This window comes from Pseudophryne corroboree, chromosome 9 (assembly GCF_028390025.1).
Source record: "Pseudophryne corroboree isolate aPseCor3 chromosome 9, aPseCor3.hap2, whole genome shotgun sequence".
Classification (NCBI taxonomy): domain Eukaryota; kingdom Metazoa; phylum Chordata; class Amphibia; order Anura; family Myobatrachidae; genus Pseudophryne; species Pseudophryne corroboree.
Window position 1 is genome coordinate 148,353,851 of NC_086452.1, and position 15,990 is coordinate 148,369,840.

Below are 15,990 nucleotides of genomic sequence, written 5' to 3' on the forward strand. Positions count from 1 at the left end.
GTCGAGAGACCCGCACGCAGTGGATGCACTGGTAACTCCATGGACGTACCAGTCAGTGTATGTGTTCCCTCCACTTCCACTCATCCCAAGGATTCTCAAGCTCAGAAAGAGAACATGAGTTCAGGCAATCCTCATTGTTCCAGACTGGCCAAGAAGGGCTTGGTACCCGGATCTTCTGGAATTAGTGCTGGAGGATCCGAGTCCTCTTCGCGAGGACCTTCTGCAACAAGAGCCGTTCACCTATCAAGACTAACCGCGGCTACGTTTGACTGCATGGAGGTTGAACGCCAGATCTTAGCTCGGAAGGGCATTCCGGAAAAGGTCATTCCTACCCGGATACAGGCTAGGAAGGGAGTAACGTCAAAACATTACCATCGGATTTGGCAAAAGTATGTGTCTTGGTGTGAATCCAAGAAGTTTCCTACGGTGGAGTTTCAACTGGGACGGTTTCTCCTCTTTCTGCAAGCAGATGTGGATGTCGGCTTCCATAAAGGTCCAGATGTAAAAATGCTAAAAGATGAGTATCTACCAAAAAACAAAACAAAACGCACAACATTTGGAAAATTAATTCCACCACAGGTTACTGACATTTTATTAAACTAAGAAGTATTTTTTTTTTTTCATTTATTTAGATAAAAGTGCGAAAAAGCCTATTTAGTTCCGTTTTGGAGGCTAATACCAGGTTGAGAGTTTGAAGAGGACAAAAAGTAACCTGGGAAAAGATACCATTTTGATTAAATTAGTTCTTCCCATGTAAGACAAAAGAGTCTTCCAAACCTCCAGTTCTGCATGGAGATGACAATTGCCACTGAAATATTAAAGGCATAGAGGCAAGCAATATATTTAGGAAGTTGGATGCTAAATTATTACACACCCAAAATGGTTTATTGCATCCCTGTTTAAATAATAATGCAAAGGACTTTTCAAAATCAACCCCAAATTGTTTAATGTTATCCATCAGAGGACTCGGGGAGTATTTATGATTGGAAATATATAATAAGACGATATGATTTTAATGGCCCGTGCGCCAATCCAAATCCCCTCAACCACTGACCACGATTAAAGAACTCTCAACATAGGATCCAGAACCAAATTAAACGAGCTCTACCACTTCGTAAGCCATTAACAAGCAGTAAAGTAGCTGGGGATGTATAGAAAAAGTCCACCAAGTACCTCAACGAGACAGAACTTCACAGAGATATGGCTAAGACACAGTATCAAAGGCCTTTTGAGCATCTAGGCTGGGGAGCATGTTGCAATAAACTGAGTAGGATGTTAAAGTTGATGCTGTCACTGCCACTATAGCAGAGCGAATAACCTGCACAGAATGGCAGCCCGCAACGAAACCCAACTAGTATTCCGTGAGTAATGAGAAAAGTATGCCCTGGACATGAGATGCCATAATTTTAGTTAAGATTATAAGATCTACATTAAGGAGCATAATTGGGTAATATGAGGATTGCAAAAGAGGGTATTTCCCCGGCCTCGAAATGAGAGTTGTGTAGTTGTGGAGGCTGCATTAAAAGATGGGTGTAAAGGACATTGGCTGTGAATAGTATGATAAGTTCTAAGAGCGTGAGCATAGCCTCAGCCAGGAGGATCTTTTAATACTCAACAGAGGACCAGGAGATTTATGTAAAGACACAGCAGAAAAGGCCTAATATATCTCTTTGTCAGTAATATCAGCCACCAACAACTCACACTGCGGAAGTGAATGCTGTGGAAGTCCGGCCTCATCTAGTAGAGAGCAGGGTTACAAGGCTGAGCCTCTTAGAGAGAAGTAAAATAATCTTGGTTAGAAATGAAACAGAAGTGCCATCTCTTCTCTGATAGCCAAAGTATGATTTTCTTTATACTATGTCTAACTGGTTTGGACATGTTCGCTTAAAGTGAACCCACTAGATTGCTCCACCGATAGTATTTTTTTAATGAACTCGATGTGCAATTTGGCTTGTGACCGTAAATAATATTTCAACAACTGATGCGTTTGCTGATGTTTATCCAGTAGAGTATCACAGTGGACTACATACTGTAATTGAGGTACCTGTCAGATATGGCCTATTTTTCCTGGTGAGATTTACATAGTCTAGCAGTATAAGCAATGATCTTGCCATATATCACAGCCTTAAAGGGTTTACCAGAATTAACCTACTGTAGGTTATCCCAGTGCTTAATATTGTTGTCATCATTATTCTGTCCATTTTTTCTGAAGAAACTGGAAATAGTGATCAGAACAATACAAATGAGCAAGGAAGCGCCAACATCTAGGCCTGTCATCTATCATCAGAGTGAGAAGACTGGATGGAAACCGAGAGCATGCATGATTAAATATTAATATATCAGAGATAGTGCTACCTTGAACTTTAGGGATCAAGTGGTCAGTTAACCAAATGTAATCAATACGTGAGAATGAGTAATGCACTCCTGAATGGAAAGTATAGGTCCAATCAGTATGGAGGAAAAGCTGCCAAGGGTCTACAATGCCAAGCCATAATTAATTAAAGGATAGATCTCCTAAAAGATGCTGTAGCTGATACCAACCACATTATTAAACTAACCCCCTAACACCAAATTTGGTGTATACCTACTCAAGTACAATTGTATAAATTGAGTTAAAAACACAGCCTGAGCAGTATCGGGGGCATATACATTAAGTAAGGTATACCTGGGGTTATAAATTTGAATGTCAAGCAGAAGATTATCTACCCTGTGGATCAACAACTGAATCTAAAATGGTATAAAGTAAATGTTTTTCCAGAACTATAATAACCCCATGTGACTTAGTGTGATGTGATTCATGCAGATAGTCCCCTATCTATCTACCCCTGAAAGTAGAGGTATCATCCTGTCTCCAATGTGTTTCCTGGAGAGACATTACATCCAAGCTGGGCCATTTAATATGTGGAATGACTCTTAATTTTCTGGAGAATTTAATCAACTAACATTACAAGAAGACACAGTTAACTGAGGTGGAGAGGAGAGGTACAGTGAAAGGGGAATTAGGTAGAGATGGTGAGTTCAGCCTACCCCAAACTAGGATGTTGATGACATAAGAAATGGAACAAACCTCTAAGGCCCTAACCTGTCCCAGCAAGTGGGTGAAGAGCCAGTAATGCAATAAAGAAAAAAAACCACACACACCAATGCTCGTTCAGCAGAAGCAGTGTATATGTACAGTACAGCTCTCATACACAACAATAAAAAAAATAGATACAAAATCGTTATTCTGCACTGTAAACCACTTAATCTATGATAAATGTGCAGTCTGTCATGGAGAGTAATTGACTCTGAGACTTGAATATAAAAATAAATTTATCAAAGACTTCACAAATACAACATATATAACAAACAATAAAAATAAAATTAGTAACTTATCAGTTACTGTATAAAAAAAAGCTATCAGCAAGAATAGATAAATTGCATGCAATCATGAGTAATTAGTTAGACACCCTTTACCCTAAAGGTTTAAATGAGGCTCTAGATTATTCATGTTTGAATTAAAACGTACGTAAAATGATCTTTTCCTGTGGTATCGTCTTTCAGCTATATAGCACATTTATATACAAGTGCCTACTCTATTTTACTATATGTTTATTTATTTGTGGAATTGGAAAATCAGCACTTTAGATCTAGTACTGTGGGGTAGTGGAATTCAAATGTTTAATTTTTTCTTTAATAAATCTAAACAATGAAATGATAATAGAATATATAATATTCATAAGGTATTTTTTATTTAATTTAGTTAATGTGTTTTATGTAGTTTAGGTTTTATTTATAGTTATATTTGCGTAGTTTGTTTTAGAAATAACAGCTTTATAATTATGCGACTGATTGTTTTTGTATGTATATAGATATATGTGTATGTATGTATATATATATATATATATATATATATAAAAATGTATATACAGGTTGAGTCTCCCTTATCCAAAATGCTTGGGACCAGAGGAATTTTGGATATCGGATTTTTCCGTATTTTGGAATAATTGCATAGCATAATGAGATATCATGGTGATGGGACCTAAATCTAAGCACAGAATGCATTTGTTACATATACACCTTATACACACAGCCTGAAGGTATTTTTAGCCAATATTTTTATAACTTTGTGCATTAAACAAAGTGTGTCTACATTTACACAATTCATTTAGGTTTCATATACACCTTATACACACAGCCTGAAGGTCATTTAATACAATATTTTTAATAACTTCGTGTATTAAACAAAGTTTGTGTACATTGAGCCATCAAAAAGCAAAGGTTTCACTATCTCACTCTCACTCAAAAAAGTCCGTATTTCGGAATATTCCGTATTTCGGAATATTTGGATATGGGATACTCAACCTGTATTTATTTAATATTATTTGTATTATTAGTATTATTGTTCCCATGATTCATGTACCAGTGGATACTATTCATTTCATGATTCGCAGTAACTAATAAATTATCCCAAATGGGTTTAGAACAAATTTTATTGTGAGTCATCATATAACTGAAATTGGACATAATTAAACCATTATTGTCATTTCTAATAGATATATTATATGTTTTTATATAAAGTTGACTCAGTGGATGTGTAATATTTAATATTGGTTTTTGAACAAAGCATTGGACTTTTTAATAAACTGTTTCTTAATATGTTTAGAATTGCTAAAGAAACAAACCTAAATCACTAATCAGTTAGCAAACACATCTGATTAATTTTAAGTCATTAGACAGGTATTAATCCTGCAGTGTGTAGAGGAGAGGTATCCGTCTTGAGGAAGTCTCCGGTTGCTAGGAGACTAAACGCGTTGATGCCCACCTCTCATTTCGAACTTTCCAGCTGATTTTACCCGCCAGCCCTAACATCCCACGGCTGCTCACGAGTCCCAGCACTTTGCCGCACGGACATCTCTGTCTACCGCTGGGAGAGCCCTGCCTTGCCTCCGTTGCGGGTCCCGGCGACTGTGCCGCACGGCTCCTTTGTTCACCGCCGGGAGAACTCAGAGTGACCTCCGCTATTAGGTCTGCCCGTACACCGCTGCAGGTGATTGCCGGAGGCTGTGTGGGACGGCAGCAGCCAGCGTTAATTACATCCTGGAGACGAACAGTGTCTCTGTAGCAAGGCGGCCGCTTCTCATTATTACAGCAGCAGCTACATGGTAGCATACCATTTACACCACATGCAATTTACTATCAAAAAGGACCCTGATTGCATTATCTACAGGAACCAGCACATGGGTAATTATTATTAACTGCACTTTATTACTAACTTACTAACTGGGACTGCAACTATTTACTGCGGGAGAGAGAGATATATATATATATATATATATATATATAATCTTATTCACTGGGACGCTAGTGTTTTGATTATTTTACTGATCATCTGAGAGTTCGGATTAATTACTCATGATTGCATGCAATTTATCTATTCTTGCTGATAGCTTTTTTTATAAAGTAACTGATAAGTTACTAATTTATTTTTATTGGGGCTAATTCCAAGTTGATCGCAGCAGGAATTTTGTTAGCAGTTGGGCAAAACCATGTGCACTGCAGGGGAGGCAGATATAACATGTGCAGAGAGAGTTAGATTTGGGTGAGTTATTTTGTTTCTGTGCAGGGTAAATACTGGCTGCTTTATTTTTACACTGCAAATTAGATTGCAGATTGAACACACCACACCCAAATCTAACTCTCTCTGCACATGTTAAATCTGCCTCCCCTGCAGTGCACATGGTTTTGCCCAACTGCTAACAAAATTCCTGCTGCAATCAACTTGGAATTACCCCTATTGTTTGTTATATATGTTGTATTTGTGAATTGTCTTTGATACATTTATTTTTATATTCAAGCCTCACTGAGTCAATTACTCTCCATGACAGACTGCACATTTATCATTGATTAAGTGGTTTACAGCGCGGAATAACTGTTTTGTATCTAGTTTTCTATTTGAGTGCAGCCTAGCAAGCTGCTTTTATTCAGCTGCCAATAATCACTAATTAATATTAGTTCAATTGTATTTATTTTTTTACATGGTTTATAGCGCCGGAGTATAGATCGGTGATTTTTGTTCCGATTTGTCTACTTTTTTCTCCAATAGAAAACTACACAAGAGTAGATGAATTGCTTCAATTAAATTTCAATTTTCCACAAACTACTGGAAGAGCTTATATGGGCCACAGTCAGCCGACTGGAGGCATAGACATATAAAAAAAGAGAAAAAGGACAACAACCGAAATAAGAAAAGCATAGCAAAAACAATATAAAATAGGGCAATGGCCCGACAGCTTGCACCAAATCCAGTTCAAGGGCTGTGAGGGCACAACACCAAGTCCACCAAGGTTACAGTTATAAAACAGAACTTAAGTACACAAGAGAAAATCAAAGCAGTATGTAAGCAATAGTAAACCATATATAATGCCATAAATCTCCAGTAGGTGGTGAGGGCGGTCTGAAAAAAAAGCTTAGCTTCAGAGGAATCCGTAAATATGTGAGATTGACCATTATCACATCACCTGCAGTTTGGCTGGATAAAGAAGAGCAAATCTTTTTTTTCTTGTCAGCCAAGTCAAGACAGATGGGTATGAATTCTCTATGTTTCTGTGTGACAGTCTCAGAACAAGCCTGAAAAATTAATATTTTTTGGGCATCTTAAAGTAGCTGTCTAGACCAGTGATGGCTAACCTTGACACTCCAGCTGTTGTTGAACTACACATCCCAGCATGCCCTGCATCAGTTTTAGCAAGGCCAAATAGCAAAACTGTAGCAGTGCATGCTGGGATGTGTAGTTCAACAACAGCTGGCGTGTCAAGGTTAGCCATCACTGGTCTAGACTGACTATAGGCGCCAGAAGTTGCTGCTTGATCCTAATATCAAGAAACCGAGAAGCCACTGGATGGGGTCTAGCATCTCTATTTGATCTGCCCAAGCCTACACAATGGTCTCTCTCTATGAAGAGTTTAAAGATCCTGAGACAGACCCAATGCCTGAACAATCCACTGACCAATATAATCAAAGAGCCAATAAAACAAAGGTTATTCTGTCGGTTCCGTTACTCAAGATGATATATATGCAATTGCGGTCGAATTCCCGAAAATGTCGAAAAACGGGACATTTTCACCAAAAAAAAAAATTTGACAATGCAATTCAGTACTTTTCGTCAAAAAAACGGACTTTCCAAATTCGACTTTTTGAAATTCTACATTTGTCAAATTCGACATTTCTGCAATGGTACAAATGTGGCAATTCGACAAAAGTATATTCAATTGAAGATTGTAAATTCGACAACAGTGCTTTTAGACAGTAAATTCGTCATTTTCAATCCGCCACACTTTGCTGGCGGAATCTAATAAAAAAAATTAAATTGTGTTTTTTTTAATTGGTAATAGCATATCTATTTATATTAGAAGGGATTAGGTACTTGGTTTGTCTATTTTGGAGGTAAAAGTATTATTTATATATTTTTACAAATATTATTATTATTATTATTATTATTATTATTATTATTATTATTATTTTTTAATGGAATGGTAAAAATCTGAAAAAAAAATGCGTGGGTCCCCCCTCCTAAGCATAACCAGCCTTGGGCTCTTCGAGCCGGTCCTGGTTCTAAAAATCCAGGGGGAAAACTGACAGGGGATCCCCCGTATTTTTAAAACCAGCACCGGGCTCTGGTGCTGGTGCAAAAAATACGGGGGACAAAAAGCGTAGGGGTCCCCCGTATTTTTTACACCAGCACCGGGCTCCACTAGCTGGACAGATAATGCCACAGCCGGGGGTCACTTTTATACAGCGCCCTGCGACCGTGGCATTAAATACCCAACTAGTCACCCCTGGCTGGGGTACCCTGGAGGAGTGGGGACCCCTTCAATCAAGGGGTCCCCCCCCAGCCACCCAAGGGCCAGGGGTGAAGCCCGAGGCAATCCCCCCCCCATCCAAGGGCTGCGGATGGGGGGCTGATAGCCTTTTGAAAAATGAAAGAATATTGTTTTTTCCAGTAGTACTACAAGTCCCAGCAATCCTCCCCCGCAAGCTGGTACTTGGAGAACCACAAGTACCAGCATGCGGGAGAAAAACGGGCCCGCTGGTATCTGTAGTTCGACTGGAAAAAAAATACCCAAATAAAAACAGGACACGCACACCGTGAGAGTAAAACTTTATTTCACACATGTCGACACACACATACTTACCTATGTTCACACGCCGACCTCTGTCCACTTGTCTAAGTAGAATCCACTGTGTACCTGAAAATAAAATTATACTCACCTCAATCCAGTGTCCTGTGATTTGTAATCCACGTACTTGGCAAAACAAAAAAATGAATACCCGGACCACACGAACTGAAAGGGGTCCCATGTTTACACATGGGACCCCTTTCCCCGAATGCAGAGACCCCTCGTGACTCCTGTCACAGAAAGGTCCCTTCAGCCAATCAGGAAGCGCCACTTCGTGGCACTCTCCTGATTGGCTGTATGCGCGTCTGAGCTGGCAGACAGCGCATCGCACAGCTCCCTCCATTAGTTTCAATGGTGGGAACTTTGCGGTCAGCGGTGGGGTGACCTCACCGCTGACCGCAAAGTTCCCACCATTGAAAGCAATGGAGGGGGCTGTGCAATGCGCGTCTGAGCTTAGACGCGCAGAGCCAATCAGGTGAGTGCCACGAAGTGGCGCTTCCTGATTGGCTGAAGGGACCTTTCTGTGACAGGAGTCACGGGGGGTCTCTGCATTCGGGGAAAGGGGTCCCATGTGTAAACATGGGACCCCTTTCAGTCCGCCTGGTCCGGGTGTTCTTTTTTTTTTTTGCCTAGTACGTGGATTATAATAAAAGACCAGGACACTGGACCAGTTGAGTATAATTTTATTCACAGGTACCCCGGATCGTCGGCGACATTGGAGACGTGGCAGTCGGCGGTTCAACATAGGCAAGTATGTATGTGTCGGCATGTATGAAATAAACTTTTACTTTCACGGTGTCTGTGTCCTATTTTTATTTGGGTATTTTTTTTCCAGTAGAACTACAGGTACCAGCGGGACCGTTTTTCTCCCGCATGCTGGCACTTGTGGTTCTCCAAGTACCAGCTTGCGGGGGAGGCTTGCTGGGACTTGTAGTACTACTGGAAAAAACAATACTCTTTCATTCTTTCAAAAGGCTATCAGCCCCCCATCCGCAGCCCTTGGATGGGGGGGACAGCCTCGGGCTTCACCCCTGGCCCTTGGGTGGCTGGAGGGGGGGACCCCTTGATTGAAGGGGTCCCCACTCCTCCAGGGTACCCCGGCCAGGGGTGACTAGTTGCGTATTTAATGCCACGGCCGCAGGGCGCTGTATAAAAGTGACCCCCGGCTGTGGCATTATCTACCCAGCTAGTGGAGCCAGATGCTGGTGTAAAAAATACGGGGGACCCCTACTCTTTTGTCCCCCGTATTTTTTGCACCAGCACCAGGCGCAGAGCCCGGTGCTGGTTTTAAAAATACGGGGGATTCCCTGTAAGTTTTTTCCCCGGATTTTTAGAACCAGGACCGGCTCGAAGAGCCCGAGGCTGGTTATGCTTAGGAGGGGGGACCCCACGCAATTTTTTTTCTGTTTTTTTTTAACATTTTTTAAAATCTAATCAAAATCCGTCAAATCGTCCGTTTTTCGACAGCGGGACTGTCGAATCCGTTTTTTTATTGAATATGTAGAATTCCGGCACCCACCTGACGGATTTCGACGGTCGAGTTGTGTCAAATTAAAAAACGGGCGAAAAATTGCCGCGATTCGCCGGCAATTGCATATACCCCGATATAATTTGTCTGCATATTGTTTTACTATGTGAGATTGTCGGCTTAACTCATGTTTCTACATAATGCCGATGTTTTCACATTGGGGCAATTATCAGCTGACTGCACATGTTCTGCAATCGCCCTGCGCACATGCTAAAGTACCTTTGTGATTATATATGCAGAGTGATTGACAGGAATGGACTGTTTGAGGGAGTTAGGGGGAGAAGTACAGATGAAGCCATGCTAGTCGTGGCTCCATCTGTGGCTGGGCGCGCACACTGTTGAGTGTCTCCATGCAGGTGGGCGTTCGCGACGGAGACGCACCCACGTTTCTGTGCACTCCCGGCGTGACTAGGCAGACGGATCGCCTAGGCCCCCCGGGAGTGCACGCCTGCGATAGAGCCGCCTCAGATGAGCGCGGCTCCATCTGTACTAAGCAGTGAAAAGAGTGGAGAAGTGAGCCAGAGGAGAAGTTGCTCATGGGAACAAATGAGCTGTTCTGTATAATTTTATAGTAAGCAAATTATAAATGTTACTATAATGCTGATTGGTTGCCTTGAGCATCTCTCCACTGGCTCACTTCTCCACTGTTTTCACTGCTTAGTACATCTCCCCCTAAACTTTGGAGTGGCAGCAAAAACGCAGGCATGCATAGCCGTATTTGAGGCATATATCTGTTTTAGCTGCGATCATGTATGCAGAGAAACATGGCACCAACATTGCTACTGCCGCTGCCAGTCTGCTTAGCCAAAGGTCAAACCTAGGAGTTGATGTTGCTTGATATTTCATCGGTGCTGCGTATGAGTACACAATTGTGGAGGACTTTGTGATGGGTCTGTTGGCCGTCTGTCTTCTTTCCTGGGTATCAGCTTCAAATGCAATGCTTAGTAGTTCCATAACCTAGAAAAATGCAGCTACTGTACAGTACATATACATTTTCATACAAAAAAGAATTAGGCTCTGTGTCTCTACTGTATTAAGTAACAATAATATAGGGGTATATGCAATTGCGGTCGAATTGCTGCGAAAGTTGAAAAGCGTGGCATTTTCGACAAAACATTTTCAAAATTCGACATGTCTGCAATGGTCAAAATGCGGCTTTTCGACAAAAGTATATTCAATTGAAGAATGTCGATTCGACAACAGTGCTTTTCGACAGTAATTTTGTCAATTTCATTCTGCCTCACTTTGCTGGCGGAATCTAATAAAAAAAAATGTAAAAACATGTTTTTTTTTGTGTTTTTTAATTGATAATAGCATATCTATTTATATTTGAAGGGATTATCTACTTGGTTTGTCAATTTTTGACCCACAAGTATTTTTTAATAGATTTTTAAAAAGAATATTTTTTTCTTCACTCTGCTGAGGGGAATGTACCCATGCTTCAACAGTTTTACCCAGGATACACTTCTGCAAAACCACTCCAGTATTGGACCAGTTTACCCCACTCTACCATGGACGTCCTACTTGTGATGTGGACCTGAACCACCGCCATGTTAGAGTCACTCTTTCAGGTGAGATGTATTGGCCAAAACTCCATCTTGTCTGAGTAACTTGTGTATATGCGATTTGCAGGAACCAGCCTGGATTTGAAGGGACCAGAGAGTTCCCTTGCTGTACCATGGGCGACCTACTTGTGATGTGGACCTGAACCTCCGCCATGTTGCAGACACAAAATTCCCTCTTGTCTAAGTATGCCAGGCATGTCCCAACTGCGGCCCTCCGGCATTTGCAAAACTGCATATCCAATCATGCCCTGACACAGCAATGCTTACGCTGTGTCAGGGCATGCATGGATGTATAGTTTCTCAAGTGCCGGAGGGTTGCATTTGGGACAAAGGCCGATGTAACCTGCTTGTTTCCAAGTGTTGCTTGTACCATGTCTTTGGATGACACCATACTATTCTCTTCCACAAGTCTTGCGGAGTATCCTTCCCAAGGTGCAGGAACCAGCGTGGATGATGGGACCGGACAGTTCCCCTGCTGTACCATGGGCGACCTACTTGTGATGTGGACCTGAACCTCTGCCATGTAGCAGACACCCCCCCTCAGGTGAAATGTATTGCCCAAAACTCCCTCTTGACCAAGTAACCCCGGCATGTCCAAAGTGCAGCCCTCCGGCATTTGTAAAACTGCACATCCAATCATGCCCTGACACTGCAATGCTTACGCTGTGTCAGGGAATGTTTGGATGTCTAGTTTCTCAAGTGCCGGAGGGTTGCATTTGGGACAAAGGCCGATGTAACCTGCTTGTACCTTGTCTTTGGATGACACAAATACCTGGAACCTCATACTATTCTCTTCCACAGGTCTTGCGGAGTATCCTTCCCAAGGTACAGGAACCAGCGTGGATGTCAAGGGACAAGACAGTTCCCCTGCTGTACCATGGGCGACCTACCACAATACCACTGCATCTCTGAAATGCCATATTTTACATTTTATCAACTAATAATTTAAAGAAAAACCACACAAAACTTCTCATTTTAAAAATTTATTGAAGAATTAAAATTATTTTTTTGGGATTAAAAAATAAATTGAAATAAAAACAAAAAAAGTAGTGTTCTTCTTTACATTCTTTTCTTGTGTAGAGATCTGTGGGGGAAAAAAGAAATTCCATATTAAGTAAAGACACTAATGATGTCATGTTCATTCCTTTCCCAAGAACATTTGTGGAACCACACAGTCCAGCATGACCCAATGCTGGACTGTGTTGTTCCCCAAGGTCAGGCGGTCCAAAGTGGCAGAGTGGTGTCAGTGGTCAGCACTTTGACACGCCTGCAGTTGTGGAACCACGCAGCCCAGCATGACCCATTGCTGGACTGTGTTGTTCCCCAAGGTCAGGCGGTCCAAAGTGGCAGAGTGGTGTCAGTGGTCAGCACTTTGACACACCTGCACTTGTGGAACCACGCAGCCCAGCATGACCCATTGCTGGACTGTGTTGTTCCCCAAAGGCAGGCGGTCCAAAGTTTCTTGAATATATACATTGAAACATGGCTTTACTCACCTTGGTACGCACAACACGAACTACGCCGTCCACTTCAATTTTCCACCCAATCCTATGAAGAAGCCAAAAAGAAACACTAGTGAATAGTAAATTCACACAACAGTGAAAGCCTATTTTACACCAATACAAAAAGGAGTTGTTGTTTTTTTTTTAAAAAGTGGTATCAGAATAGCTCTTTGGCCCCTCATACATGTAACCACAAGGATCTTTCATCAGTTACCACATGCGCCCGCATACATGCCCGCGCATGTATGCCTAGACATAAAGCTCCTTGGTAGTATCCGGTCGGGGGAGCCCAACATAAATAAAACAATATTATGAAAAAAAAAACTAATGGGAGGGGGAGAAAGGGAAACATTAAAAACATAAGAGTAAATAATAAAACAATTCGACCGGGCTTATGGTGGTTGTCCGTCCGGATCCTCTTCTTCCTCCTGATGGGGCGTCGATGCCCTGGGCGGCTGTGGAGTGCGTTGCCTTGGCCTCGGTGGCCGTTCTGGTGTAGATGATGCGGCCTGTGTTGGTGGTGGAGACATCTGGTAGGTGGGGTACATCCTTGGTACAGCTGTGACCGTCCATACCAGGATGGTGGTGGAGGAAGGGCAGGAGGCGTCCGTGTGGCTTGTGATGGCAGATGTGGTGGTTCACCAGCGTGTTGATGAGCTGGCTCTGGGAGCTTATCGTACATCATCTGCAGTGTGGTTGCGATGATCTGGTGGCTGGCTGCCGAATGTCATTGGCTCTCTGACATGTTGTCAACGCTGTGTGCCAGGCATGATGTATTATCCACCAGCCGGTTGATGGATGTGGCCAGAACTTGAAGGATGTCCATAGTCTCCCTGTGATCTTCTCGTCTGGTCTTTTGCGTTTCTGCCGTGCTGTCGGCAAGAGCCTTTTGCATTTCAACCAGACCGTTTGCCATCTTCTCCATTGTCTTCTCAATGGCGTCCAGTCTGGTTTCAACGACATTCGTGTAGGTATCCTGGCGGGCAGTCATCTCTGCTGCCAGGGTGTGTACCCTCTGAACATTTGAGGGATCCTGCCCTTCCTGTACGTCTGCCACCAATTGCATTTGTGCAGCTGAAATTTTTTTTAGAAATTAGTATACACATTCATTCATTTGTTTGAAGGCTCACAATTTGATAATTACTCACACAGGGATGTAGAAACAGCGGGCTGCTGCACTTCCACCTCGTCGTCCGACGAATCCTGTAGGAGATCCAGCCTGAAGAAGGGACAAATCCCCGACGCAAGTCCGCTGCTGGTCCGTGGCACCTCTGTTTGCAAAAGAAGAAAAAAATAAAATAAAGTTAATAAACTATACAAAAATGGCGCCCCCCCCCAAAAAAACCCAAAATAAAAACTTTCTGCATCCTGTGGTGCCGCTGCTCCAGGAGCTTCACTTGTTCTCAATTCTGGAGACTTTTCAAGGGTATGGCTGGATACGTCTGCACGGCTGTCTTCAAACCCAAGAAAAGTCTTGTCCGTTAACCCTGTTGACTCAAACAGTTCGGGTGATGGGTCCACAAGGGTAGTGTCTTGTTGAGGCTCTTCAGTCACAGTCCCAGAGCTCCTGGAGAGATGACGAGCTGGTGATGGCCTGCGCGCAGGAGATGTAGTTTGGCGCCCAGCTAGTGGTGTGGTCGCCAACGGTGTCTGGTGCGCAGGTGACGTTCTGCGCGCTGATGTCTGGTGCGCAGGTGATGGTCTGCGCGCTGACGATGTCTGGCGCGCAGGTGACTTTCTGCGCGCTGACGATGTGTGGCGCGCAGGTGATGATCTGCGCGCTGCAGATGCTTGCTGCGCAGGTGATGGTTCGTGCGCTGCCGATGCCTGCTGCGCAGGTGATGGTCCGCGCGCTGCCGATGTCCTGCGCCAGGTGATGTCCTCTGGGCAGGCGTGTCTGGGGAAAAAGAACAAACACATTAGCAAATAAAAAAATAAAAAAAAGATTTAGTACAGCTCATCTGAATGTATTCTTACCATCAGGCCTCCTTTTGGACTGCTTGTCTCCCGCCGTCTTCCGTCTTCTGGGCAGTTCTTCCTCCTCGGGAAAGCCAGCAGGAAGGCTGGAGTCCACACCTCCGCGAACTCCTTGGACCATAACAGGGTTCATGCGCCTTCTAATAACGTTCTCCCAGGGTAGCCACTTCAGATTGAGAGCCGGACCAACTCCCGTAGCTGTCTCATGTCGGCGCTGAATCCCCATCTTCTTCTTGGTCTGTCTGCGGCAATCAATGTACCGCTTCATGCAGTTTCTGGTGCTCCGGCGGTTTCCAGATACTGCAGTGACTTATCTCGCGATGGCATCCCAGATGTTTTGCTTGGTCTTAGCTGCTGTGCTCTGGGCCCTTGGTCCATACAGAACGTCGTAGGACCTGTCGACGCCATCCACTAGGGCACAGTTTTCCGCCTCAGTGTATCTGGGTCCACGCGGCTTCTTCTGTCCTGCATCTTCACCAGAGGCTTCCTCCTCCGACTGATCCTCTGGCTGGCTTCTTGCCTTTAGGGAAAAAAAACCATGCATTTAATAAGATCGGTATGTACCTGTGAGTGTGTCAGTATCCCTGGCAGTGCGCAAAGATACCTGTAGGTGTGCATGGCAGTGCGCAAACTAGGGTGTGTCAAGTTGGATGCTATTGTGTCTGCAGGTGTTGACAGTATTTACCTGTCTAGGCCTTTTCTTTTACTTTTGCTTCTCCCTTTGGTCCCTTGACGACCGCGGCTGGTCACTGCATGCCTGGTCGGTCGTATCCTCCTTCTGGGTCGGCTCCCACTCCTCATTGCTGTGCAAGGAAATACTTCTGTGGGCTGGGGGGAAGGGGGGGGGGATCGGGGCCGCTTGTCCCTGGACATCTCTGTTGTAAAAAGAAAAATTATTTTTACAAATTTAACACACATTACATAATTACATGCAACCACACGTCATTCTGTTGGGACCCCAGTGCTCAAGCAGGACCAAACACACACAAAAAAAAAAAATTTAAAATTGAAAAAACCTCAGCCAAACAAGCCAAAACCCCCATACAAGCATCCCTGCACATGCTGTAGGTCAACCAGTGCTAAAGTAGGAGCAAAAAAACATGTTTTGGAAACAAACGACACCACATGTCGGCCACATGGCAGATACCGACACGCTCAAAGTCAGCCCAAACAAGCCAAAAAGTACCTCCAGCATGTGCAGGGATGCACCAGTGCTAAAATAGGAGCAAAAAAAACAAGTTTTGGGAACAAACAACAAC

At 43.3% G+C, this 15,990-nt stretch overlaps 1 long non-coding RNA gene across 1 annotated transcript; it reads left to right on the plus strand.

The window, feature by feature from the left end:
• The first annotated feature begins 4,743 nt into the window (after window positions 1-4,743).
• LOC134956829 (uncharacterized) lies at window positions 4,744-12,257 on the plus strand. Its single transcript, XR_010186215.1, has 4 exons — window positions 4,744-5,223; window positions 11,112-11,258; window positions 11,662-11,796; window positions 12,054-12,257. It is a non-coding gene; the product is annotated as an uncharacterized LOC134956829 (long non-coding RNA).
• The last annotated feature ends 3,733 nt before the right edge of the window (window positions 12,258-15,990 follow it).